This window comes from Pinus tabuliformis, chromosome 2_2 (genome assembly GCF_031772625.1).
Source record: "Pinus tabuliformis cultivar Carrire ecotype Pingquan chromosome 2_2, CPIR1, whole genome shotgun sequence".
Lineage (NCBI taxonomy): Eukaryota > Viridiplantae > Streptophyta > Pinopsida > Pinales > Pinaceae > Pinus > Pinus tabuliformis.
Window position 1 is genome coordinate 1,147,762,081 of NC_142300.1, and position 25,912 is coordinate 1,147,787,992.

Genomic DNA, 25,912 nt, shown 5'->3' on the forward strand with positions numbered 1-25,912 from the left:
GCCTCCTCTCAATCTCACACTCTCCAACTATCTCAATGTATTTTCCTCTCAAACCCCTTCCTATTTATACAATTTTAAAAAATGATCTAATTAAATGCTCAATCCCCTTATTATCTCAACACATCCCTAAATCTCTCAACATCCCTAAAAGATAAATTCTCATTCCTAAAACTTAGAAACTAATTCCAACTTAGGCTCCCTCATTAATTCTAAATAATATATAAACTAATTTCTCTCACATTTACAATTTCTCACAAATAATTAGTTAATCGCTCAAAATAATATTAATATTTACATGAAATTTTAATATTTCTTCAAACATGAAACCCCCTAGCTTAGGTAAAATACAAGGTGTTTTTCGGAGATGATGCTCCTGCATCATTTTCTCTTGTAAATCACTTGTCACTTGAAAAAAAATTATGAAGTAACTGATAGAAAATTATGAGGATACAATCAATAATACCTTCTTTATCCAATTGATAAATCTCACGAAAGTGTTCAGTTGGGGATCACATTGAGGACTTCTAAAGATTAAATATCAAGGTAATTGATATTCTAGATGATCATATGGCAGATGTCTTCATAGGAAATTAGAATGATAACATACAACATGAGGTTCGCCTTTGGGAACCTATTGATAGTGCTAGAAGTCCCAATTAGACCTCAGACCATTTGGTGTAGGAGTCCCAGAAGTGGGTTGTAAGGTAATGCCTTGACCGCGATGTCACACGAAGGCAAGTAAGATAAATCTGTCAGTAGCAAGGGTGTGATTGATGCAGTGAGTCAAGGAATGAGTATGAGAGGTTCCAACACTTCAAAGGGAGAGGAAGGTGAAGGTGAGTTCCTGTTGTGGGGAAAAATGCCTATGCAGGACGATCCTATCCACCTAAGGCGTGATAGTGCCTTAGCAACAAACGAATGCAGCTACTTCGGTTTCTTCCTTTATGAAATATGAAAGAGAGGAGATTGGTAGACTTACCGTTATCTTTCGGTTGTCCCTCAATCTAAATCCTCTCCCCTTTGTGTGTCCACAGCTACTTGCCTCCTCGCTTTTGCACCTACGAGATCACAAGAGAATAGCTACCTGTGACAAGAGAACAGCTACATGCAACAAGAGAAGGACACAATACAAAGGCAAATATACATTTTCATAAATGATTCAGGATTAGAAGTAAATCAAATACACTAATGCAAATCATAAAATAAACACCAGCATATAGGAAAGAACCGAGAAGCTTTGTTGATTGATAAACAAGGTTCAGGAAGAGATACAACCCATAGGGTTCCAACCCAGCATCTCCTTCCCAGCAGAATGGAATTCCTTCTTCAGCCCCTTTCAAAGCATAAACACCCAATGATCCAACCACAAACCAACATCAATTCTTTGCAATACAATCCAGCCTCCTTAGACCTCATGAGAGAGCTCTATATATAGGAGTTTTGGAGAAAGGATGAGTCAGCTTGAGGCTGGCATGAAGCTGACTAGTGTCCTCTCCCACTTCAATTCTTGAGTCCACTTGGAGATTCTTACTTCCACTTGGAGATTTGGAACCTCTTACTCATCACCAGTCGAATTCCCTGATCCAAGTGTCATTTTGGAAGCTTCCTGGGCATTAACACCTTGAGGAATGAGTCTGCCACTTGTCCAAGTACGCTCAGCACAGGTGGCCTTCTTTGCAGTTGACATTCAGCGCAGGTACACAGTGGAGCACTTGACATTCAGCGCAGATGCTCAGTGGAGCAGTTGACATGATCCAGAAATTGCTTGTTTTTGAGTGTTTTCAGGTGGAGAACTTTTATAAACTACTGTGGTTTGCTGGCCTTGTTCCTCTAGGGGTAGGAACAACATGTTTAGGGACTTTGGATCCCTTAATTATTGACATTTCATGCTCAGTGATGCAAGGCACAAAAATTTCTATAACAGTTGCCCCCTAAAGTATGAGGCCGTTTATCGGGTGAAATGCTTTATCCAGGGGAGTCCGAAGTTCATCCCTTTGCTGGGAGGAGACCTGTAATAAGATACAATACAATACATTATGATTCATTCTGCTTTCATGATCTAGCTGAGGCGGGCATTCCCATGCTCAGCTTTATAAATACATTTTGGTACATAGAACAGACGATTGTCTGATGGTAGACTGATAGTTCTGGCGAAACTACCATCCTTTGGGTAGGATGATCATCTACTGTAATGATGTACATGTCAAATGTCTTTATTTTCCCGAATATATATCGCAGCCCGGATGGATGAAACTAGATCCGGGGTCTTCAAACTCGTTCGATCTTCACTCTAAGTACAAGTCGATCCATGTGAGAATTGCGCTGGAGTCGAACATGGAAAGACATTGCTTGATTACCGGTCAATGATGTAAACCGTTAACAAGCGCGAGAGGAATCACCGATAATGATAATGACCCTCAAGGTACTGCAGTACAATTCACGTGGTGTGATTAAAGGACTTGGCGTCGAACACCACGCAAAATCTTCTGGTCGAAGGTCATTGATGTATACCTGTCACCGGAAGTGAGAAACTTGCCATTGAGGCATGCAAGCTTCAAAGTATTGAGGGGGTTGTTCCTAGATCAACTTCTTGGATAATGAGCTGATGTCGACAAGAAGTGATCCGTCAAAGGAGGGCCTTAATGAATCCCACATCAGTGACACGGAACGGAGCTAATGATTTTAGTGGAGGTAAAAACAATCTGTGATATATGATTCAGGGTGGCGGTCATGAATGGATGAAGGATAATGTATGGCAGTGGATGGGACCTGGTTGACTCTTTCTGAACGACTTCTCTTGAACATATGGAGACACTGATGCGATGGATTGGTAGCATTACCCCAAGTATGGATGGTGTGGCAAAGACCATGGTGATGTGACCGGTGAATGAAACAACCCAACCCGATGTGGTACGGAGGAAAAGTGTCATGTTCAAGAGCGACCTGCTACCATCAAAGACTTCTCGATTTTTTCCCAATTTTTCCCCAGTCATTGCTGACCAGTACCTCTTTATTTTTGTCAAGCTTGAGGAGGATAACATATGCTTGTTCTATAACCTGCCCTTCGGGCAAGCCCATCGCTATGTTTTAACGAGCCTAGCGATAGGGAAACTCGTTCTCGTCTAAAGACAAGTTTGTCGCTATTTAATGATTTTAACGAGTCTAACGACAAGGAAAACTCGGCCCTTTTCATTTTTAGAGAGTCTGAAAAGGTACATAAAGTTAACTCCAAAATTCCTTTTTCGTCATCTAATCCCTTAAGTCCAAAAAAGTATAAAACAATACAGAAGGGATGAGTTTTCGATAGTTTTAACGAGCCGAACAAAACAAGCGCTCGATCTTTTTGTGCAATAATCCCTCAGGTCCAAAAAGATTAAAATCTAGAGGAGGGATAGCTCTTCCGGTCGCTTTAACAAGCTGGAAGGCCAAAACTCGCCAATCTTTTCATATTTTACGAGTCAGTTGAAAAGAGCTTAAAGAAGACTCGTCTTTTGAGGAACGAGTGATGAACAGGGATAGCAGCTGATTCCAGGTACAAGTTGGAATTTTCCAATCACGGCAGTGTCACAAGGATGGCTAGGTGAAATCACTCTTCGCAGCTGTTCCTCAAAATGGGTAAACAATCATATGGAGGTAAACGATTGGCCAAATGAAAAAGTGGAGGTGAAAGTGCACAAACACGACCAAGGCTTTTATGGTTGATCAGGTTACATACTCAATAGTTATTTACCGGGATGCGTTCATTTTTTAACGAGCTTGAATGCGCCAAAACACTGCTCAAGCTTATGTTTATTTTTTAACGAGCATGAACTATGTGCTAAAACTGCTCGGATCTTGCGTTTATTTTTTAACGAGCATGAACTTTATGCTAAAACTGCTCGTTATACCAGTGATATGATACGAGTGTCTCAATGGAGATTGCTATTTTTTAAGGAGCTTCATCTCTCTTGCGCTTTACTCCGCACCCTTCCTTTATGCAAGTTCGGAAACGGCTAACCCAAAAAACAGATAAATAACCGGTTCCGACACGGGTAACCCAAAAAACAGATAAATAACCGCTCTTTTCTTGCACTCCAAAAAGGTTTGCATGCCCCCAGGTATAAAATACAATTTCAAGGTTGCCCCTCCTCCTTCTCACTTCTGTTTTTCTTTGGGTGTTCACAGCTACTTGTCGTCTTGCTAGTTCAGTTTAACGATACTTGTCTTCTCGTTAATTTTAACGGGTCTATACGATACTTGTCTTCTCGTTAGCCCAACTTTTAATAGATTTTTCACAAGATCGCAAGAGAAGAACACTACTCAAAGATAAAACATTGGTGTTACTGAGGGAGGCTTACCTCTTTCTGGTTACCCGAAGATTGTCTCGTTAGATAAAACACTTCCTTGGCCTACCTTTTTCAGGTTACCTAAAGATTGTCTCGTTAAACAAAACACTTCCTCGGCAGTGCCTACCGAAATAGACAAAGGTGGGCGACGGATCTCGTCCTCCCAGCGTACCTTGACAAAAGAATCCTATTCTTAGAACAACCCTCTTTCCTCCACGGACGGGGTACGGACTAGTCATATTCTCTCGCGGAAATTCTACCTTATACCCAAAGTTCTCTGCCGAAGCAGACCAGGACGCATGCCCCCTGGGTTCCAGTCATGTCTTCCCGAATTACTCGCGCTCATCAGGAGGACGGACCGTGGGTTGAGACACTTCTTGCGTGAATAGACCATTTAGGGATGGTATATGACTATTTGCGATGTGTGATCCGGGAAACGAAAGTTGGTCCACGAGCTTGACCATTCTTCCTCCATTTGGAAAACACATTACTCTAAAGAGTGAGGAGACTACTGCTCCCATGCAATATATATAGTCTCATCCAAGGAGTAGGTTATAATCCAAGGGTCCTTGAACGACCATCACGTTCATTTGAATGGTCTTCCCTTTCAATGTTATTGGCACATTGGGGAGGATCCCTAAAGGGCGACTGGTTCCTTTATCAAAGCCTGATAGATTTCTCATCTCAGGCAAAAGCGCAGGCGAGCCAAGTGCTTTCCAAGCAATAGAGGAAAGGATACTCACAAATGCCCCCTCATCAATGATAGTGCCAACCATTACCCTTCTATATATTTGACAAATAATTCTGAACGGTATACTGGCTGGCAACCGGGGTCTGCCTAGTTGGTTCCAATCAAAGGACACAACCAGGTTGCTTGGTGGTGGGACCGAATATACGGCTGGATAGCGCTCTGATGAACTTCCTTCCTGCGATAAAGGAATGGTGGCATTGCCCCCTTGATCATCAGAGTCAGTGCTGATGAAGAGAATCTGGACGGTGTCGTCTTGATTCTCCTCTGTGATGGTGTCATTCGAGGATGGAGCCTCTGAAGGCAAAACCGGGTCAACTGCCGTATCAACCTTTTGACTTTCGTCAGGCATGGATCCAGACGGTTCATCTTCAATGACAGGTGCTTCGGCTGACCACCTGGGCGGGTCAACCGGATTCTCAACTAGCGAGGGACTTGGCAAGAGTTTTTGATATCCAGGAGGAAGATTCGCTCGTAAAACCGGGCGATCTTCCAGAACTCTTTTCGCCTCATCTAAGAAGGGACAATGGTGGATGGCGTGATCACCTTCACACAGTCTGCAGGGAAATTTAGCTTTCCCGCTTTGTCCTGGAGCTTCACTCCCACTAGTTGACGGTGAACAATCGACATGGCTATCAGAGGTCGATGCTACCGAATTGTGCAAACGGGGGGACCAGTCTCTTAGTATCCGGGGGATACATGGACAATCTCTATGGAAATGGTCTCCCCTACATATGACGCATGGCGATTTAGGCCTTACGAGTGTTGTGTGTGGATTTTTGTTAGATGACGCTTGTTTGCCCCCAGTCGCCTTAGGCTCCTTCTGCTTCTTTTCTTTCTTCTTCTTCTCCTTCTTCTCCTTAGGAACCCGGTTCTTTGAACGACCAGTTCCATCAAGCGAAGAGGAAGGAGGAGAGGAAGATGAAGTGGAAGGCTGGTGGGCAACTCTTGTCTGATCTAACTGTTGACTCGACTGTTCAGGAATGGTGGTATTCTGAACAACATTGGTTGAAAAGAGCCATACTGGTAGGCCAATTGTCAGTCCTGGAAGCGACAATGTGGCCATGTGGGGCGCACCAACATCTCCCCAAGAGGAGAAAGGACTAGGAGTTCCATCAAGGGGAACTCCTTGTTTGGTGTGCTCCATCTTTTCAACCTAAAGATCAACGCGGGAAAAAGGGTGATTGTTCTGTTTAAAATAAATTGTTAACGACGCTTTTAGACACAACTTGCTTTTTCACTTTTAAAGAGTCGAGAAAAAGCTAAAGATGACTCTAGTCTCCTTCGATGTTTTAATGAGCCCGAAGTGACAAATTCTCAGTTGGACTTTTTCGGTTATAGAGTCTGAAAAAGGCCAAAAGAAACTGCTCTGGAGATCTAGGCAGAGGGTGTGCCAAACCTTTCGCAAAACCACAGAATACGTTTTACGGTACGGGTGGTCGATCTTCGTGAATGTTGTGTTCACTGCATTGCGATCAGTAGGGCGGCCGACACGGCTTCCTAAGGATAAAGGATATATGCCTATAGGGGTCTCCCAATATATACGCGACGGTACGTGGGAGCACAAGTCCGTATTAGTGCAATCGTCCCTCAGGAGGAATCACCCACCTTCGTAGAGATCGACAGTCACTACGTTTAACGACGCCGGAACACGTCTCTACCTAGACCTCTACTGTGAGCGTTATGTTGCAAAGCGTTGTTAGGTTCATTCAATATATTTTAAGTTGATCTTTTTAAAGTTTGTCTTTCAGGATCACCACGAGATGTATTGGTACAAATTCCTAAATGCAGTCTAAGATGATAAGCAAGCTTTATAATCTTTCAACTTTGAAAATCCTAGCTACTAAGGGAAAAGAGAGCGACTATCTTTTCTCAAAGAGCAATCAGCACACTCTAATGCACTCTTCCTAAATCAAACATGCAATCTTATCAAATGCAAAATGCACAATGCAGGTGTTTGTTTTCACTTTCTTAGTATAAATGCCTACAAAGAAAGCTTTTTGCACAACTTCGAATTTGCTTTTAAATGACTGAAAATAAACAAGTTTACTTTTTCCCAAATCAGCAAGGGTAGAAGAGATTACAATCACTTTGCGTTTTTTTGAAAGAAATACTTGTTTTCGACACTTAAAAATGACAAATTCAAACCAATAAGCAAAAGCAAATGATAAATCAAACTGCAAACAGCCAATGAACTCTCTTCTAAGATCACAATCAATCACTCAATCAGATCTGAATCAAGGCTACAGGATGACTATTTCGCTCATGCAAAGGAAAACTGTAAATGACACCACAAACACATAAAAACACTTACAGCCTTTTTGTACAAAAATGAGGCGGAATACAAGCAAAGAAAATGGGTTTCAGATGTGGTACCTATGCTGGTTAAAGGCAGCAAAAACAGAGATCAAAACAGGCAAAAGACAGCAAGGAACCCCAGCTGCACAAGGCCACACTGGTTCAACGTAGGTACAACACTGTCAGTTTGACATTCAGCGCAGGTAGCCTTCACGGGACCTGCGTTGAAATGCAGACTGCCTTCACAGTGCCTGCGCTGAAAGGAGAAACTCTCGTCTCTCTTGGTTTCCGGGTCATAAAATGCTCAAAAATCAATTGTTTCAGGCCAAATCAGAAACACAAGCAAGGTATAAACAGAGGGATACTTTGAAAGGGTACTAAAGACTATCACAAAGGATCATCAAGTCATTTATGAGTCCATTGTTAAGATCATAGACAAAAACCCAGTAAAGGATCAAAGCAGCAACACTCTACTTTGCAAAGCAGTTCGATTGTTGCCGTTAAGTCTATGAAGTAAACAATGATGCAAGATCAAACAAAATGACTAAAACAAAGTTCTTCCCCAGCGGAGTCACCAATTTGTTGTGGGGAAAAATGCCTATGCAGGACGATCCTATCCACCTAAGGCGTGATAGTGCCTTAGCAACAAACGAATGCAGCTACTTCGGTTTCTTCCTTTATGAAATATGAAAGAGAGGAGATTGGTAGACTTACCATTATCTTTCGGTTGTCCCTCGATCTAAATCCTCTCCCCTTTGTGTGTCCACAGCTACTTGCCTCCTCGCTTTTGCACCTACGAGATCACAAGAGAACAGCTACCTGTGACAAGAGAACAGCTACATGCAACAAGAGAAGGACACAATACAAAGGCAAATATACATATTCATAAATGATTCAGGATTAGAAGTAAATCAAATATACTAATGCAAATCATACAATAAACACCAGCATATAGGAAAGAACCGAGAAGCTTTATTGATTGATAAACAAGGTTCAGGAAGAGATACAACCCATAGGGTTCCAACCCAGCATCTCCTTCCCAGCAGAATGGAATTCCTTCTTCAGCCCCTTTCAAAGCATAAACACCCAATGATCCAACCACAAACCAACAGCAATTCTTTGCAATACAATCCAGCCTCCTTAGACCTCATGAGAGAGCTCTATATATAGGAGTTTTGGAGAAAGGATGAGTCAGCTTGAGGCTGGCATGAAGCTGACTAGTGTCCTCTCCCACTTTAGTTCTTGAGTCCACTTGGAGATTCTTACTTCCACTTGGAGATTTGGAACCTCTTACTCATCACCAGTCGAATTCCCTGATCCAAGTGTCATTTTGGAAGCTTCCTGGGCATTGACACCTTGAGGAATGAGTCTGCCACTTGTCCAAGTACGCTCAGCGCAGGTGGCCTTCTTTGCAGTTGACATTCAGCGCAGGTACACAGTGGAGCACTTGACATTCAGCGCAGATGCTCAGTGGAGCAGTTGACATGATCCAGAAATTGCTTGTTTTTGAGTGTTTTCAGGTGGAGAACTTTTATAAACTGCTGTGGTTTGCTGGCCTTGTTCCTCTAGGGGTAGGAACAACATGTTTAGGGACTTTGGATCCCTTAATTATTGACATTTCATGCTCAGTGATGCAAGGCACAAAAATGTCTATAACAGTTCCAAGATGAAAGGGATTAGTCCCAACTCGGCTAGGAACACACAATACAAAGGACAGGCACAACTTCCAGTAGAGCAGTCGACACGGATGCGGCAGTCCAACGTACAAGGTAAGATAACATGACCAACACTCATGGATTAGTCTAAGACGAGTGTGATGGTTGATATAACAAGGTTCACAGAAAGGTCTATCTGGTGTCTGGCAGAGCAATCAACATGGAGAATGACAGCATTAACAACATATGCAACACATTAACAACAAGATTCATATAATTGCATACAAATTAGTTCATATACAAGTACATAAGTTAAACAGCATATATCATTAAGGAAACCAGAGTAGTCCAACTACAATAACAACATATGCATGGAAATGTGATGGATTTTACTATACAAAGAAGTGTAAGTAACAATCATACAATACACCATGTAAACCTGCTAGCCCCATTAGTGGAATGTTATAGCCACATTTGCCTTCTCCTCTAAAGAGATATACTAGCTCCGTGCAATGGAGAAGCCAAGGCGCGTTACAATATTGTCCAAGCCTTCTTCAAGATAGTCTTAGTAGAAGCTTGGCTGACCAAAAGAACTTACAATGAGTTATGAGAGACTATTTATAGCAAAGGGTGGGGTGACCCTTGACGTTCCCCTTTGTGATAGTTCAACTACCCTCATGACTCTTCACCTACTTTATCACTATTACATCCAACTATTAACACTTGAATTACACTTGACATGACTCAACATTACAATGCACATGTACTCATGTGAGGCAGCATGGATTGAGCAAGCCTTGCAAGACATCACTGACACTCGGTCTGCTATGGTGAGACCAACTCTTTGACATGCTTGTGATGGTGAAGCTGGTGAGCTAATGCCAAGCTTGGTCATCTGTGATGGTGTACATGCACCTCATGGTGAAATCTTACTTAAGCGAACTGTTGCCTCTGTTGCAACCGGTGCATTGGCTCGGCCCCTTCATCCAACTCGTATGCTAACATGCACATGGTCTTCTTGGGTAGGGTTGAAATGACAACACATTGATGCATAGTGTCCATGCTGATCTTCAAGTGTGTGTTGGTGGTCATTCACATCAACTTGCTGAAGTCCATGTTCAACCCTAGTTGGACTTGCTTCTTGTCTTCGCCTTGGTGAGCATGTTGAATGGGTTGGATTGCATGTGTGCACTCAAAGACATGCATGTTGCTAGATCTTTTGCACACGATCAACAACACTGCTCACCATGTTTTATCTCTATCAGCTGCTGGGTGTAGAAATTTTGAATAATTTAACACATATTCAATGGAGATTATCCTGATCATGTACTATTGCGGAAACCATACACAATACATAAGCTCCTCTACGTTGATCAACAATATAGCAACATCAATAACAATAAAACATCAAGAGCATTCACACATTAACACAGTATGTATCCTGGGGAAAGCATCTCGCTAAAAACCCCACACTATCTGTATATTAATGATTGAGTCATGTAACATTACACAGCATAATACTTCTCACAAGTATCTCCACCTCTGTTACACACAATACAGCTCAGATCTGATCTCCAAATCTCTTCCACTGCTTGCTTGCCTCCACTGCTCAATACCTGCTCAAGAATTGATGAGAATGGCTTACCAAACTCGTTTTTCACCTGCAAAATAGTCACTCACTCTTTGTTGGACGTGAGCACAAGCTATAATGTGGGCAAATACGTGAAACTCATTGGCATACTCAATCCCTTTATTGTGCAAGATCTGGTGCACAACTATAGTCACAACTGATAGCAATCTGATTCTCTACCACCTGTCCCTGTTGAACTGAACATGCACTGACATGCAACTGAGTTAACTGATGTATTCATTAGTTGTATTATGAGTTAATAACTTGTGAATTAATTAATAACTAATTCACCCAACTCATCTCTAGTCTATTTGCCAGTTAGACTAAATACAACTAGTTTAACAAAGCTAAACTGAACACAACTCCATCAACTCCACAATCAACTCCACCAAACTCAACTGATTGAGTTCTAACTGAAGTCATGCATGCAACAACTCAACTGACTCATAAGAAAAACGTGTTTCCTTCTGACAGCTGCATGTGCCACCTCTGTAGCTCAAACTGAAGTGCTCCAAGAGAATAAGATTAAGTTTATAGTCCAAATATTATTGTGAGATAATAATATTTGACTTTTCTATTTTTGACTTTGATCACTCACACTGTGATCACTCACACTTTCATCAAAAATAGAAGTCCATCTATTTTTTCCCAACTTGATCAATCATCCATAAACAGCAACCTGCAATCCATAGACATGATCCATATGTCTAAAAATAGACATAGTCTAAAAATAGACTTGCGCCAAAAATAGCCTGCGGGCCCACTTAGTGAAGGCGACTCTTTTCACTAAGCTCCATCATCTTGTTGCAATCTCAACACTCCCTCTCGACAAGATATGGATTATCAGCAACCCCTATCCTGTCTCGGTGGTACTCGAATTTGTTCCTGGTGAGAGCCTTCGTCAGAATATCAGCATCCTGATCCTCCGTTGGAATGTACGAAAGTAACATGATCCTCCGCTGCACACAATCTCTGATATGATGGTACCTAATGTCAATATGTTTAGATCTATCATGAAATATAGGATTAGCCGAGAGTTTAATGCAACTCTGGTTATCACAGTAAATCACAGTAGGATCCAAATGAGAACCGAACAAACCAACCAGGATCTTCCTCATCCATATAGCCTCGCATGCAGCCAAACTTGCTGCCATATACTCGGCCTCCGCTGAACTGAGTGCCACAGATCTCTGTTTCCTGCTGTACCAAGAAACTGTTGTCGATCCAATACTGAAGACCCCTCCTAATGTGCTCTTTCTGTCTGTTGGGCTCCCTACCCAATCTGCATCCGTGAAGCCACATAGCTTCACCTCATCCTCCTGTCTGTACCACAAACCATATCCCGATGTGCCTCTAAAGTAGCGCAATACATGCTTGCCCGCCTTCCAGAAGAGCTTGGTAGGCTTAACCATAGCTTGTGAAAGCTGGTTAACTGCATAGCATATATTAGGTCGTGTATTGACCAAATACATCAGCGACCCCACCAACTGTCGATAAACAGTGGCATCCACTTCTTCTCCCGAAGTGGCATCCTCCTTCCTCCAACCTCCAGGAAGAGGAGTATCAACAGGGTTGCAGCCATGCATGTTGAACTTCTCCAGTATCTCCCGAGCATACTTGCCCTGAGAAGCAAATAGTCCACCACTGCGCTGCCATATTTCCAATCCCAGGAAATAGTGAAGGAGGCCCAAATCCTTCATCTCAAACTCTGTAGCAAGATCCTTCTTGCATGACAGTATCAACAGCTCATCACCCGTTAGAATCAAATCATCAACATACAATACAATGATAAGCAACTTACCCTCCACCACAATCTGGTATAGGTTCGGATCCGCCTCGCTCTTGGAGAATCCAAGTCCTGTGAAATAGTTGTCTATCTGTGTGTACCAAGCACGTGGTGCTTGCTTCAACCCATACAGCGCTCTCTTGAGCCTGCACACATGCGACTCGCTGCTGAAGACTTCAAAGCCTTCGAGTTGCTCAATGTACACCTCCTCCTCAATGACTCCGTTGAGGAATGCAGTCTTCACATCCATCTGATGAATGTGCCATCCCATCTGTGCTGAGAGAGCAAGAATCGTCCGTATGGAAGAATACCTTGCGACAGGTGCAAAGGTCTCCTCATAATCGATCCCCTCAATCTGTGAAAAGCCTCGGGCAACAAATCTTGCCTTGTACTTCTCCACACTCCCATCAGCTGCCTACTTAACTTTGTAGATCCATCTCGAACCCACCACTGATTTCCCTTCCGGTCTAGGAACAATCTCCCATGCACTGTTTCTGACAATAGAATCATACTCTTCCACCATGGCGTCTACCCATGCGGGATCCTCCACAGCTTCCTCGAAAGAGGATGGCTCAGTCACAACACACTTGCTCATAAGATCCATGTATCCAGTGTACTGATCAGGTGACTGTCTCTGCCTGCGTTGGGCTGTAGGTGGTCCTACAACTTTCTCTGCATCTTGAGCCAATCGCTCAGCTTTTGTCAAGCGCTTTCGCCCTCTGATGGTTGGCGCTGCATGAGTGGTCTCTTCCACTCCATGAACCTCGTCCTGTGGCTGATCCACATCCTGAAGCTCATCCTTAGGAACTAATAGCTCCTCATCTGCATGCAAGTGTAGCTCCCTCTCAAGCGAACACTTCATGGCTTTCTCCTCCTGAAATTTTATATCCCGTCGCACAACAGCTTTACAACTGTCTGGCAAATACACATGATAGTTGTGGGGTGTATCAGTGTACCCCACAAATATCCCAACCTCTGTGGTCGGCTCCAACTTCTTTCTGGCATCCTTCGTCACATGCATGTAAACGTTAGCACCAAAAATCTGTTGGAAATAATACTGAGAGGGGGGGTGAATCAGTATTATCTAGCAATTTACCAAATCTTCCTTATTTGATCTTTTGAAATATTCTTGCATATCAGTACCATAAAACAATGAGCATGAATAAAGAAAATAGACAGTCACACCGAAGAACACAAGATGTAAGGTGGAAACCCAATGCGGGAGAAAAACCACCTGCTGCAATATGTCTCTATCTTCTTTCAAGAAATTCTTTTTACAATGATTTTGTACTGGTGCAGTCCTTTACCAGCACGCAGGCTGCAACCTGCAGAGAGCTACAACTCTCTCTCGTTTTCTAGTCTCTCCTGGAAGGGAGCTACAACCCCCTACTTCTTTTCATGAAGAATCAAATGATCAACAAGTATACAACAGATACAGTCTACTACAGATATCAGATCAGTAATTACAGAAACAACCCAGAACACCTTATGGACAGAAATATACAGTCAACAGATTATCTTAAGACAGGGACGCATATTTTCTTTCTGTGGCCTGCGACTGGACGCAGTGTACCTTATGCTGTTCTGCGTGCAGACGCACTGTTCCTCTTTGCTTTTCTGCGACCGACGCACACAGAAACACTATCGCGCCGCGTCTTTCGCTTCAGAGACGCACCCAATACCACAGTCGCGCCGCGCCCTTTGCCTCAGAGACGCACCTGAGCCTTTACTGTACTGCGTCCCGGCGCACTTTCCCTTCACTGAATCTGCGTCCCTTCAGATATAGAAAATAAGAGGACTTCAGAACCAACCCAAACACTCAGATCCACAGATCTGATCATGCGCCATATAGATCGTAGTCCATTAGAAGATTCGCCCTTATAGATTTGGACTAGATCTCACCAAGAGATATTCAACCAAGATGATGCTAAATCCAAATGAACTCCTTTGCTTTATATAGGCAAGCTTCTCCCCAAAGCGTGGAACAATACCACGAGCCGACACCATAGAAACACAAAACCATCGGCTAGATACCACACAAGAAACCCCCACGTGCTTTTCTCTGCCTTGAAATGTGTGCACTGGGCGGACGCACCTCCTGAACGGCTGGCCTGCGGCCCTGGACGCGGGTTCTGCATGGTCTACCTGCGGGGACGCACTTGCTGAACATATTTTCTGCGTCCTTCTTGATTTATCACCTGAATGAGTTTGCCATCAAGGACAACACCTGAATCATAATGCCAACAAACTCCCCCTTTGGACTTGATGGCAACCACATAAACTTCAGCTTACATAATCTTCAGCTTCATCATTCTCCCCCTTTGACATCAAGGGCAAAGGGTATGCTCCCCCTATGCTCATGCTTCCTGTAACCAGAAATCCATCATGAAGGAGACAGAGACATATTGCAGCTATTTCCAAGATCTCCTTCTCCATAATGCCAACAATGCATTATGTGCTCCCCCTGAGCCTATACCATCAATAGGCAGATGATCAACAGTGAGATGATGCATCAACAACCCCCAGCTTTTGCCTGAGGTATTCAAAAGTGTCCCTGGGCAATGGTTTGGTGAAAATATCAGCAACTTGTTCCTTAGAAGGAACATACTCCAACTTGACCTTCTGTTCAAGTACTTGTTCCCGGAGAAAATGGTACTTGATTGGTATGTGCTTGGTTTTTGAATGCATAACCGGATTCTTTGAGATGCTGATTGCACTTGTGTTGTCACATAAGATAGGAATAGGAGGTGTACAAGTGATTTGATAATCCTGCAAAGTCTGCATCATCCAAAGAAGTTGGGTGCAACAAGATGCAGCAGCAACATATTCCGCTTCAGCTGTAGACAAGGCAATTGAACTCTGTTTCTTGCTGAACCAAGATACCAGTCTGGGACCCATAAAGAATGCACCACCACTTGTGCTTTTCCTGTCATCCACGCTTCCGGCCCAATCTGCATCTGTATAAGCATGAAGAGTGAGATCTGTATCTCTAGGATACCATAGGCCATAATTTTGAGTCCCTTGAAGATATTTGAAGATTCTCTTCACTGCTTGAAGATGAGTCTCCTTTGGATTTGCCTGAAACCTTCCAACTATTCCAACTGCATGCATGATGTCTGGTCGGGTACCTGTCAAATATAGTAGACTTCCAATCATAGATCTGTAGGTTGGTTGATGTACTGCTGCAGATTCGTCATTTGCACTGAGACTACATCCTGTGACCATGGGTGTACATACTGGTTTTGCATCTTCCATGCCATATTTCTTCAAAATCTGCTTGAGATACTTGGTTTGAGATAAAAGGATTCCTCCTTTCTTTTGTTGGATTTGCAAACCAAGGAAGTATGTCAGTTCTCCTAGCAAGGACATCTCAAATTCTTTCTGCATGACCGAGGCAAAGCTTTGACTCATAGCTTCTTCATTACTGCCAAAAATAATGTCATCTACATACACAACAAGTATTAGTAATTTGTCATTTTCAACTTTTATATAAAGATTGCTATCTGCTGAACCTTTTGAAAAACCTTGTTGATGAAGATATTTGTCCAACCGGTAGTACCAAGCCCTTGGAGCTTGTTTGAGACCATAGAGAGCCTTTTTTAATCGGCATACAAGATTTGGATCGTTTCCAAGAATGAAACCATCTGGCTGTTCAATGTACACTTCTTCATCCAAGTCTCCATTCAGAAAGGCTGATTTCACATCCATTTGAAATACTTTGAAGTTCTGACAACTTGAGAGAGCAAGAAACATTCGGATGGCCTCAAGTCTTGCAACAGGAGCAAAAGTTTCTTCAAAGTCTATTCCTTCTTGCTGTGCATACCCTTTACAAACAAGTCTGGCTTTGTTTCTAATTACTTCTCCATTTTCATTCAATTTATTTTTGAAAACCCATTTTGTTCCGATAACATTCTTATCCTTTGGTCTAGGAACCAGCTCCCAAGTGTTGTTCTTTTCGATTTGCTCAAGTTCTTCATCCATTGCTTTCACCCAACATTCATCTTTGCATGCCTCTTTCACATTTTGTGGTTCAGTAGAGGAGAGTAATGCCAAATAACTTGAAGCTTCTGCAACTGTTCTTCTAGTTTGTATACCTGCTTCTTTTTGTCCCATGATCTGAGATTCTGGATGGTTCTTTTGAACATATCTGGATGGAGTCTTTTCTTCTATTCTTGTTCTTTCTTCTGCTTCTTCGTGAGGTCCTTCTTGAGATTGTTCTTGCGGTTCTTCTTCTTCATCATTCTGTCTTTGAGGGTAGCTTTCATCTTCTTCAATGTCTTCACGATGTATTTGCCTAGGAATGTATCCCTTCTCATCAACCACTACATCAATGCTGTCAACAATTCTGCCGAGTCTTTTATTGTAGCATTTGTATGCTTTGCTATGTGGAGAGTAGCCAAGAAGAATTCCTTCATCTGCTCTAGGATCAAGTTTGCCAAGCTGCTCCTCAGTATTCTTGATATAGCATTTGCTCCCAAAGATTTTGAAGTGCTTTACCGAAGGAGTTTTACCACTCCAGAGCTCATGAGGAGTTTGAGTGCTGTTCACTCGGACATTTGTCTTGTTGAGAATAATAACTGCCGCATGTGCAGCTTCACCCCAGAAGGTTGCAGGAGTTCCTGATTCATCAAGCATAGCACGAGCCATTTGCTGGATTGTTCTGTTCATTCTTTCCACTACTCCATTTTGCTGAGGAGTTCTAGCTGTAGAAAATTCTCTCCTTATCCCATGTTCATCACAGAAATCGAAAAATTCATTTGAAGTAAATTCTCCACCTCTGTCGGATCTGAGGCACTTAATCTTGTGACCTGATTCATTTTCAACCAAAGCTTTGAAGGATTTGAATTTTTCGAAAGCTTCATCTTTGTGCTTCATAAGTCCTAACCAAACAAACCTGGAGAAATCGTCAATAAATAATATCAAGTATTCCTCTCCTCTAGGTGTTCTTTTTCTGAATGGTCCACATACATCTGTATGTACTAGCTCAAGAGGCATGCTGGCTGATCCTTCTTTCTCTGGAAAGTTAGTTCTGGTCTGTTTTCCAAACTGACATGATCTGCATATGGTGTTGTCAGGAATTTTGATATCTGGAAGATCGCGAACTGCCTGATATTTGCAAGCTTTCCTTATTTGTGAGAAGCTTAGATGTCCCAACCTTCGATGCCATAACCAGTGCTCTTCATCCTTGCTTAGATAGCATTGTTGTTGTCCTTCATCAAATATGTATAGATTATTTGGAGTTCTTTTTCCTTTGAGAACTGTTTTACCTGTATCAAGATCACGAACAAGACATCCATTTGATCTGAATATAACCTCGGTTCTTTGATCACACATCTGGCTTACACTTAGAAGATTATGCTTTAGTCCATCAACAAACAAAACATTTCCAGCCTTAACATCTTCTTTTAAAGGAGCAATACCTTTTCCTTTTATAGTTGCAGGAGTATCATTTCCAAAAGAGACTTTCTTTCCCTTTTCTAAATTAGAATAAGATTCAAGTTTTTCTTTATCACCTGTCATATGCTTTGAACATCCACTGTCAATGTACCATAGATTTTCTTGTCCTTCTGCATAGAAAGCTATCCCACATCTTTCTGTTTGAGGTTCCTTTATTTTCCATGTTTTGGTGCCTGAGGTTTGTTCCCTTTTTTGTTCTTGTACCTTTCTTTCCGGAAACCTGCTTCTGCATTCAAAATCTTCATGTCCAAAATTATTGCAAATAGAGCATTCAACTTCATTTTCAAGAGCTGAAAAATTGTTATAGGTCCTTTTTGTAATTCCTGTCATACTTCTTTGTTTTTGAGCTTCCCTAGTCATGATTGTTTTATACGCAACACATTGAGCTGCTTTGTGACCAAAGTTATGACAGGAAAAGCATTATCCATTGAAGAAGTTTCTGCGATTATTGAATCTACCAGCCAACTGATTGTAATTTCTATTTTCATCTATTCTTGAACCAAATTGGGAAGATTTTACCTGTGGCTGGTTGTGGCTTTTGTTCACCCTTAAGCTGGATTGCCCCTGATGGTTTCTGTTTGACGTTTGTCCCTGCTTTACCTGATGATCTTCCTTGTGTTCTTGCTCATTTCTTCTTGCTGCATCAAGATAACTTTTTGAAGTGGATGCTTGAGAAGTTTCTCCATTATAGCCCAGACCTGTCTTATTTAGTGGAGACCGCTGCACACTGATAATCTCATTCAACGTTTCAGATCCTTTGACAAACTTGAGATTAATAGTTTTTGTTTTCTCAATTTCTTTTCTAAGACCAACAATTTCACCTTCTAATTTTTCAAGATGTTTTTCCTTTTCATCAATCTGAAATTGTAGAGTATCAATAATCATGTTCTTTTCTTCTATACATCTCTTGAGTCTAGTAATTTCATCATAAAGGTTATCCACATCTACAGCATCCTCATAATCATCATCTTCAAATGCCATTAACAATCTATATTTGTTACCTTGTTCATCTTCATCACTGTTTGATAAGCCATCACTATCTTCATGGGTGTAGTAGCTTTTCTTATTTGCACTCTGTTTCTTGTTCCATCTAACTGGTTCCTTTCCTTTATCCTTATAAGAGCATTTTGCAGCATAATGACCTACTCTTCCACAAGCAAAACATTTGAAAGGTAGCTTACCTCTGAACCTTCCAGAACCCCTTTGAAGATTTCTGACAAAATTTGATTCTTCTTCCTCTTCTTCTGGAACATGACTTGCTTCATAGTGATCTTCTTTGCCTGATGCTTTAAAAGCAGCTTCCCTTCTGTCTGATGGACCTCCCTTTCTCATTTCATAAGCAGTTAGAATTCCATGCAGCTGAGACATAGTGAGAACACGGAGATTTTCCTTTTCTTCTACTGCAGATACTTTAGATTCAAACTTGGGGGATAAAGATCTTAGAATCTTTTGAACTACTATAGTCTCTTTTATTTCTTCACCCAAATTTTTCATACAATTAACAATCTCATCTACCCGAAGAAAATAATTAGCCACACTTTCATCATTATACATCTTGAGAGTCTCATATTGAATCCTGAGAGTTTGAAGTTTAGCTTCTTTTACCTGTTCATCTCCTTCATAGCTAGTGATCATTTTGTCCCATATCTCTTTTGCTGATTTGAAGTGCATGACCTTCATGAACTCTGTTTGAGATATACTTCCTAATAGAGTACTGACTGCTTTTGCATTTGTTTCATACTGCTTTTTCTCAGCTGGATCTGTAGGAGTAGCTGAAGGAAAGGCATAGCCTGATTCTACAATGTTCCAAACTTCTGTACCAAGAGATTGAAGATATGCAGTAACTCTTACCTTCCAATAATTGAAGTTTGTCCCATCGAAGACGGGTGGCCTGATTGATGCTTCTCTCTCGTAGTTGCTCATGATGAACGATCTACCTTCAAGCGATCAAGCTTTTCTGAAGGACCGGCTCTGATACCAATTGTTGGAAATAATACTGAGAGGGGGGGTGAATCAGTATTATCTAGCAATTTACCAAATCTTCCTTATTTGATCTTTTGAAATATTCTTGCATATCAGTACCATAAAACAATGAGCATGAATAAAGAAAATAGACAGTCACACCGAAGAACACAAGATGTAAGGTGGAAACCCAATGCGGGAGAAAAACCACCTGCTGCAATATGTCTCTATCTTCTTTCAAGAAATTCTTTTTACAATGATTTTGTACTGGTGCAGTCCTTTACCAGCACGCAGGCTGCAACCTGCAGAGAGCTACAACTCTCTCTCGTTTTCCAGTCTCTCCTGGAAGGGAGCTACAACCCCCTACTTCTTTTCATGAAGAATCAAATGATCAACAAGTATACAACAGATACAGTCTACTACAGATATCAGATCAGTAATTACAGAAACAACCCAGAACACCTTATGGACAGAAATATACAGTCAACAGATTATCTTAAGACAGGGACGCATATTTTCTTTCTGTGGCCTGCGACTGGACGCAGTGTACCTTATGCTGTTCTGCGTGCAGACGCACTGTTCCTCTTTGCTTTTCTGCGACCGACGCACACAGAAACACTATCGCGCCGCGTCTTTCGCTTCAGAGACGCACCCAATACCACAGTCGCGCCGCGCCCTTTGCCTCAGAGACGCACCTGAGCCTTTACTGTACTGCGTCCCGGCGCACTTTCCCTTCACTGAATCTGCGTCCCTTCAGATATAGAAAATAAGAGGACTTCAGAACCAACCCAAACACTCAGATCCACAGATCTGATCATGCGCCATATAGATCGTAGTCCATTAGAAGATTCGCCCCTATAGATTTGGACTAGATCTCACCAAGAGATATTCAACCAAGATGATGCTAAATCCAAATGAACTCCTTTGCTTTATATAGGCAAGCTTCTCCCCAAAGCGTGGAACAATACCACGAGCCGACACCATAGAAACACAAAACCGTCGGCTAGATACCACACAAGAAACCCCCACGTGCTTTTCTCTGCCTTGAAATGTGTGCACTGGGCGGACGCACCTCCTGAACGGCTGGCCTGCGGCCCTGGACGCGGGTTCTGCATGGTCTACCTGCGGGGACGCACTTGCTGAACATATTTTCTGCGTCCTTCTTGATTTATCACCTGAATGAGTTTGCCATCAAGGACAACACCTGAATCATAATGCCAACAAAATCCTCAAATGAGAAAGATCAGGCTTCTTACCAGAATAAGCCTCCTCGAGTGTACTCATGCCAAGTATCCTATGAGGACAACGGTTCTGCACATAAACTGCTGTATTGCATGCTTCCACCCACAAGTGAAGGGGTAGGCCCTGATCATGCAACATTGCCCGTGCAGCACCCACGATCGTTCTGTTCTTCCGCTCAGCTACCCCGTTCTGTTGTGGGTTATGGGGAGCTATGAGCTCTCTACGAATCCCTTCTGCCTTGCAGAAATCCTTGAACTCGTCCGAGATGTATTCACCAGCATTATCACTCCTAAGAGCCTTCACCTTCTTCCCCAACTCCTTCTCGACCAGTGCTTTGAATTCACAGAACTTTGAATATGTCTCGCTCTTCTTCTGCATGAAGAAGATCCAGCACTTACGAGAGAAATCATCAACAAAAATCACATAATACCTTTTTTTTGCTGTCGAAGCAACTGAGAAAGGTCCACACACGTCTGTGTGAATTCTCTCAAGGATCTTCGTGGCGCAACTATCCTTCTCATGAAAGGTGGCTTTCACAAACTTCCCCAAAGTACAGCCCTTGCACTGATCTGACTGCGCAAGTGTGCCTTTAGGAAGCCCTGTAGTGATCTGTTGTAGTATCTTCAAGGCTCCATGGTGAAGGTGACCCAATCTCCTGTGCCACAACTCGCCATCATCCCGACTCACCAATCCTTCTGCCTTGCCCGCCATTGCTGCGCATCCATCTACATGCAACTGATAAGGTTTCCTCACTCGAACCCCTATCTTCCGGGTCTCACCAGTTGTCTTGCTGAGCAGGAAGGCCTTTCCCTCGCTGAAAACAACATCATACCCCTTGTCTTCTAACATCGCCACTGAGATGAGATTCTTCTTCAATCCTGGAACATGCATGCCTTCCTTCAATACAATGGGTTTACCAGACTCCCTCTCAAAGGAAATGGTACCGATACCGGTCGCACTATATCTACCATCATCGCCCATCTCGATGTGCACTCCAAGATCCTTGTCCTCCAGATCAGAGAATAAATCTCTATCTCCCGTCATGTGAAAAGACGCACCACTATCCAAGAACCACACTGATCCCATCACACTTGAAACCAAGCATGCGATCAATGAAAAATCAAGCTCAAACTGAGAAGCTAAGGCCTCTCCCCCTGCAGATCCAACAGCTTGCTTGTTCTTCTTCTTCTGCGGACAATTTGTGGCATAGTGTCCATGCTGGTGACAGTGAAAACACTTCACCTTGGACATGTCCTGCTTCTTGCCTTTCGCACCGGAATGAGAAGCTTTCTTTTTCTTCCCCTTCTTTGCTTTGGCAGCCAAAGCGCAATTCTCTTCATCAGATACCTTTGATGAAGATCCATTCTCACCTTTATTGTTTCTGAGTTTATCCTTGAGCGCCAGGTCGCTCTTGCTTTGGAATAACATTTGCAATCCGTTGAAAGACATTTCAATGACACTGCTGCAAATTTGATTTTCCACCAGCTCCAAACTCAACTGCTTCCGATCTAGAATTCGTGAGAACACAATATTTCTCGTACAGAGATTGACTGTATGGGCATTCACCAGATATCTCACCTTCCAAAGGAAGGATGAATCCAGAGGCTACCTGGCCCGATTACAGACTCTGCCTAAAGAAATAGAATGTAAACACTTCCTGAATAGTAGATCTGATGATCAATCCTTGCTTGATATCCTGTAAAAATCTCTTCTACAAATCAAGCAGCTCTGATTCCATGTAGAAATTTTTTCTACAATTATCTAGCTCGCTCCGATACCATGTAGAAATTTTGAATAATTTAACACATATTCAATGGAGATTATCCTGATCATGTACTATTGCGGAAACCATACACAATACATAAGCTCCTCTACGTTGATCAACAATATAGCAGCATCAATAACAATAAAACATCAAGAGCATTCACACATTAACACAGTATGTATCCCGAGGAAATCATCTCGCTAAAAACCCCACACTATCTGTATATTAATTATTGAGTCATGTAACATTACACAGCATAATACTTCTCACAAGTATCTCCACCTCTGTTACACACAATACAGCTCAGATCTGATCTCCAAATCTCTTCCACTGCTTGCCTGCCTCCACTGCTCAATACCTGCTCAAGAACTGATGAGAATGGCTTACCAAACTCGTTTTTCACCTGCAAAATAGTCACTCACTCTTTTTTGGACGTGAGCACAAGCTATAATGTGGGAAAATATGTGAGCAAACTCATTGGCATACTCAATCCCTTTATTGTGCAAGATCTAGTGCACAACTATAGTCACAACTAATAGCAATCTGATTCTCTACCACCTGTCCCTGTTGAACTGAACATGCACTGACATGAAACTGAGTTAACTGATGTATTCATTAGTTGTATTATGAGTTAATAACTTGTGAATTAATTAATAACTAATTCACCCAACTCATCTCTAGTCTATTTGCCAGTTAGACTAAATACAACTAGTTTAACAAAGCTAAACTGAACACAACTCCATCAACTCCACAATCAACTCCACCAAACTCAACTGATTGAGTTCTAATTGAAGTCATGCATGCAACAACTCAACTGACTCATAAGAAAAACATATTTCCTTCTGACAGTTGCATGTGCCACCTCTGTAGCTCAAACTGAAGTGCTCCAAGAGAATAAGATTAAGTTTATAGTCCAAATATTATTGTGAGATAATAATATTTGACTTTTCTATTTTTGACTTTGATCACTCACACTGTGATCACTCACACTTTCATCAAAAATAGAAGTCCATCTATTTTTTCTCAACTTGATCAATCATCCATAAACAGCAACCTGCAATCCATAGACATGATCCATATGTCTAAAAATAGACTTGCGCCAAAAATAGCCTGCGGGCCCACTTAGTGAAGGCGACTCTTTTCACTAAGCTCCATCATCTTGTTGCAATCTCAACACTGGGATGGATCCTTAACTCGTACTAGGGAAATTTCATCTGTGAGTGCATGTTGCACCCACTATTGTTCCTGTTCCTGCTACAACTCATTGGATTGTTTATGTAGCTTCATGTTCTTCCCAAGTTGCTGCTTCAGCACATACAACTCTTTCTTTGTTGCATCTTCTACCTTCGCACGATCTTCATGTCCCACCGTCACTTCATATCCCGAGTCTCCAAAGTTACTTTCATTATCAGTGGATCTACTTGATCTTGCAACTTTTCTCCACCTATATGTTGTCAAAAACCTTCCTCTTGCATTCATTGCGTTCAGTATGTTGCCTTCAGCTATTTTTCGTGATGTTTCTCACTGTGATGTTGTTGCTTGATGTCCTTGTCCATGAAGAACTTGATGTCTTCGTGAGTAGGTAAGCCCATGGACACTTGATCGACTGCATACCCAAGCATGCTCTTAACGATGTCCTCATCTCCACTCTCTTGGAAACCATTGTACCTGTACTACTGAGAGGCAGATGAATAGCTATGATACCTAGAGACATGGAAACACTCATAGCAAGAAATCCATCAGTCAAAAACCAAAATGAACAAGAGAACTGACTTGCAGCATACCTGGGTAAATGATCATGAAGGTTGTGCAATTTTGGCCATGAGGTCAGGAGACCGACTACCAAGAATGCACAAGGCACAGTCCAAGCTACTGAGAGACTCACTGGCTACTAGAACTACACAATGAACAGTCCAATCAGGTAATTGGTTGCTGGGATTGTGCAATGAGAAATTCCAGATGGGAAAGACTGCTAGGCCAAGGACAGATTTGTGCATATTTTTGGGCCAAGTAGCCACTAACCTCGAGAAATGTGCAATTCAGTCCAGTAGGCCAGTTTTAGGCCAAAACGCAAATCTGGACAGGAAGGTGAGCCTTCCTTCTCCACATTGTGCAATGTAGCCTTGGTGAAGGCAGAGACTGGGCCAAGGTTGGCCCGACTCGCCGACGGGAAACTAAAAATCAAGTAAGTTGAATGAAATGCATGGCAACACTAAGTGATAGTAGAAGTGATAAACAATGCATGCAAAACATCAATGGAGGATTGAGAAAATAGATCAACATGCATGTGGGTGAGGTCATTTTCTGGTTGGTTGAACGTTCGTGCAAAACAATTGCATGCATGCAACAACAGTGAGATAGCAACGAAAATTGAAACAGAGCTAGAACAAGCTAGAATATATGTAAATGACAATAAGTGTTCAAAGAAATCAAGAAAACAGCACTCATACAAGTGAAAACCCATAAAGCGATAGAAATGCAGCACAAGGCATGGGAAGTGAGCTTACCCCAAAACAGTTGAGTTGAATGTGCTGACTTCTCCTAGATTTGATGTGGTATGTTAGAGCTACAAGTTTGATGTGAGGAATGAGCTCTACAGTGTCTAGTTGATGAGTTTTGATAACATCAAGGTTGTGACACGCATGCCACATATCTAGGGGAAGCGACACTTGGAGGGAGGTTTTTGAATTGTTACTTGCATGTAACCTCCAATTGCTAAACATAGATTCCTGAAAAAAGGGATGCATTTGCATGCTGCCTTGGGAGAAGAAGCCTATGCATGCAAGTTTGTTTTTCTCGGTCTCGGAGGGAACCGGTCAACTCAGCTACACATGCAAGCGACTACTCAACTTCTGGAGAAAAATGCGCATTCCTGACTATCAACTAGGCTGATTTCCCAAGGGGATTGCATAATTTTTGTGCCCAACAGCTGACTACTACCTAAATTTGCGCAAATCTTGGGCTGAACTACTTGTTGATGGGAAAAATTGCACAATTCCTGCTGGGAGGGTTAGATGGCAAGATTGCACAATCCAACAGACCAA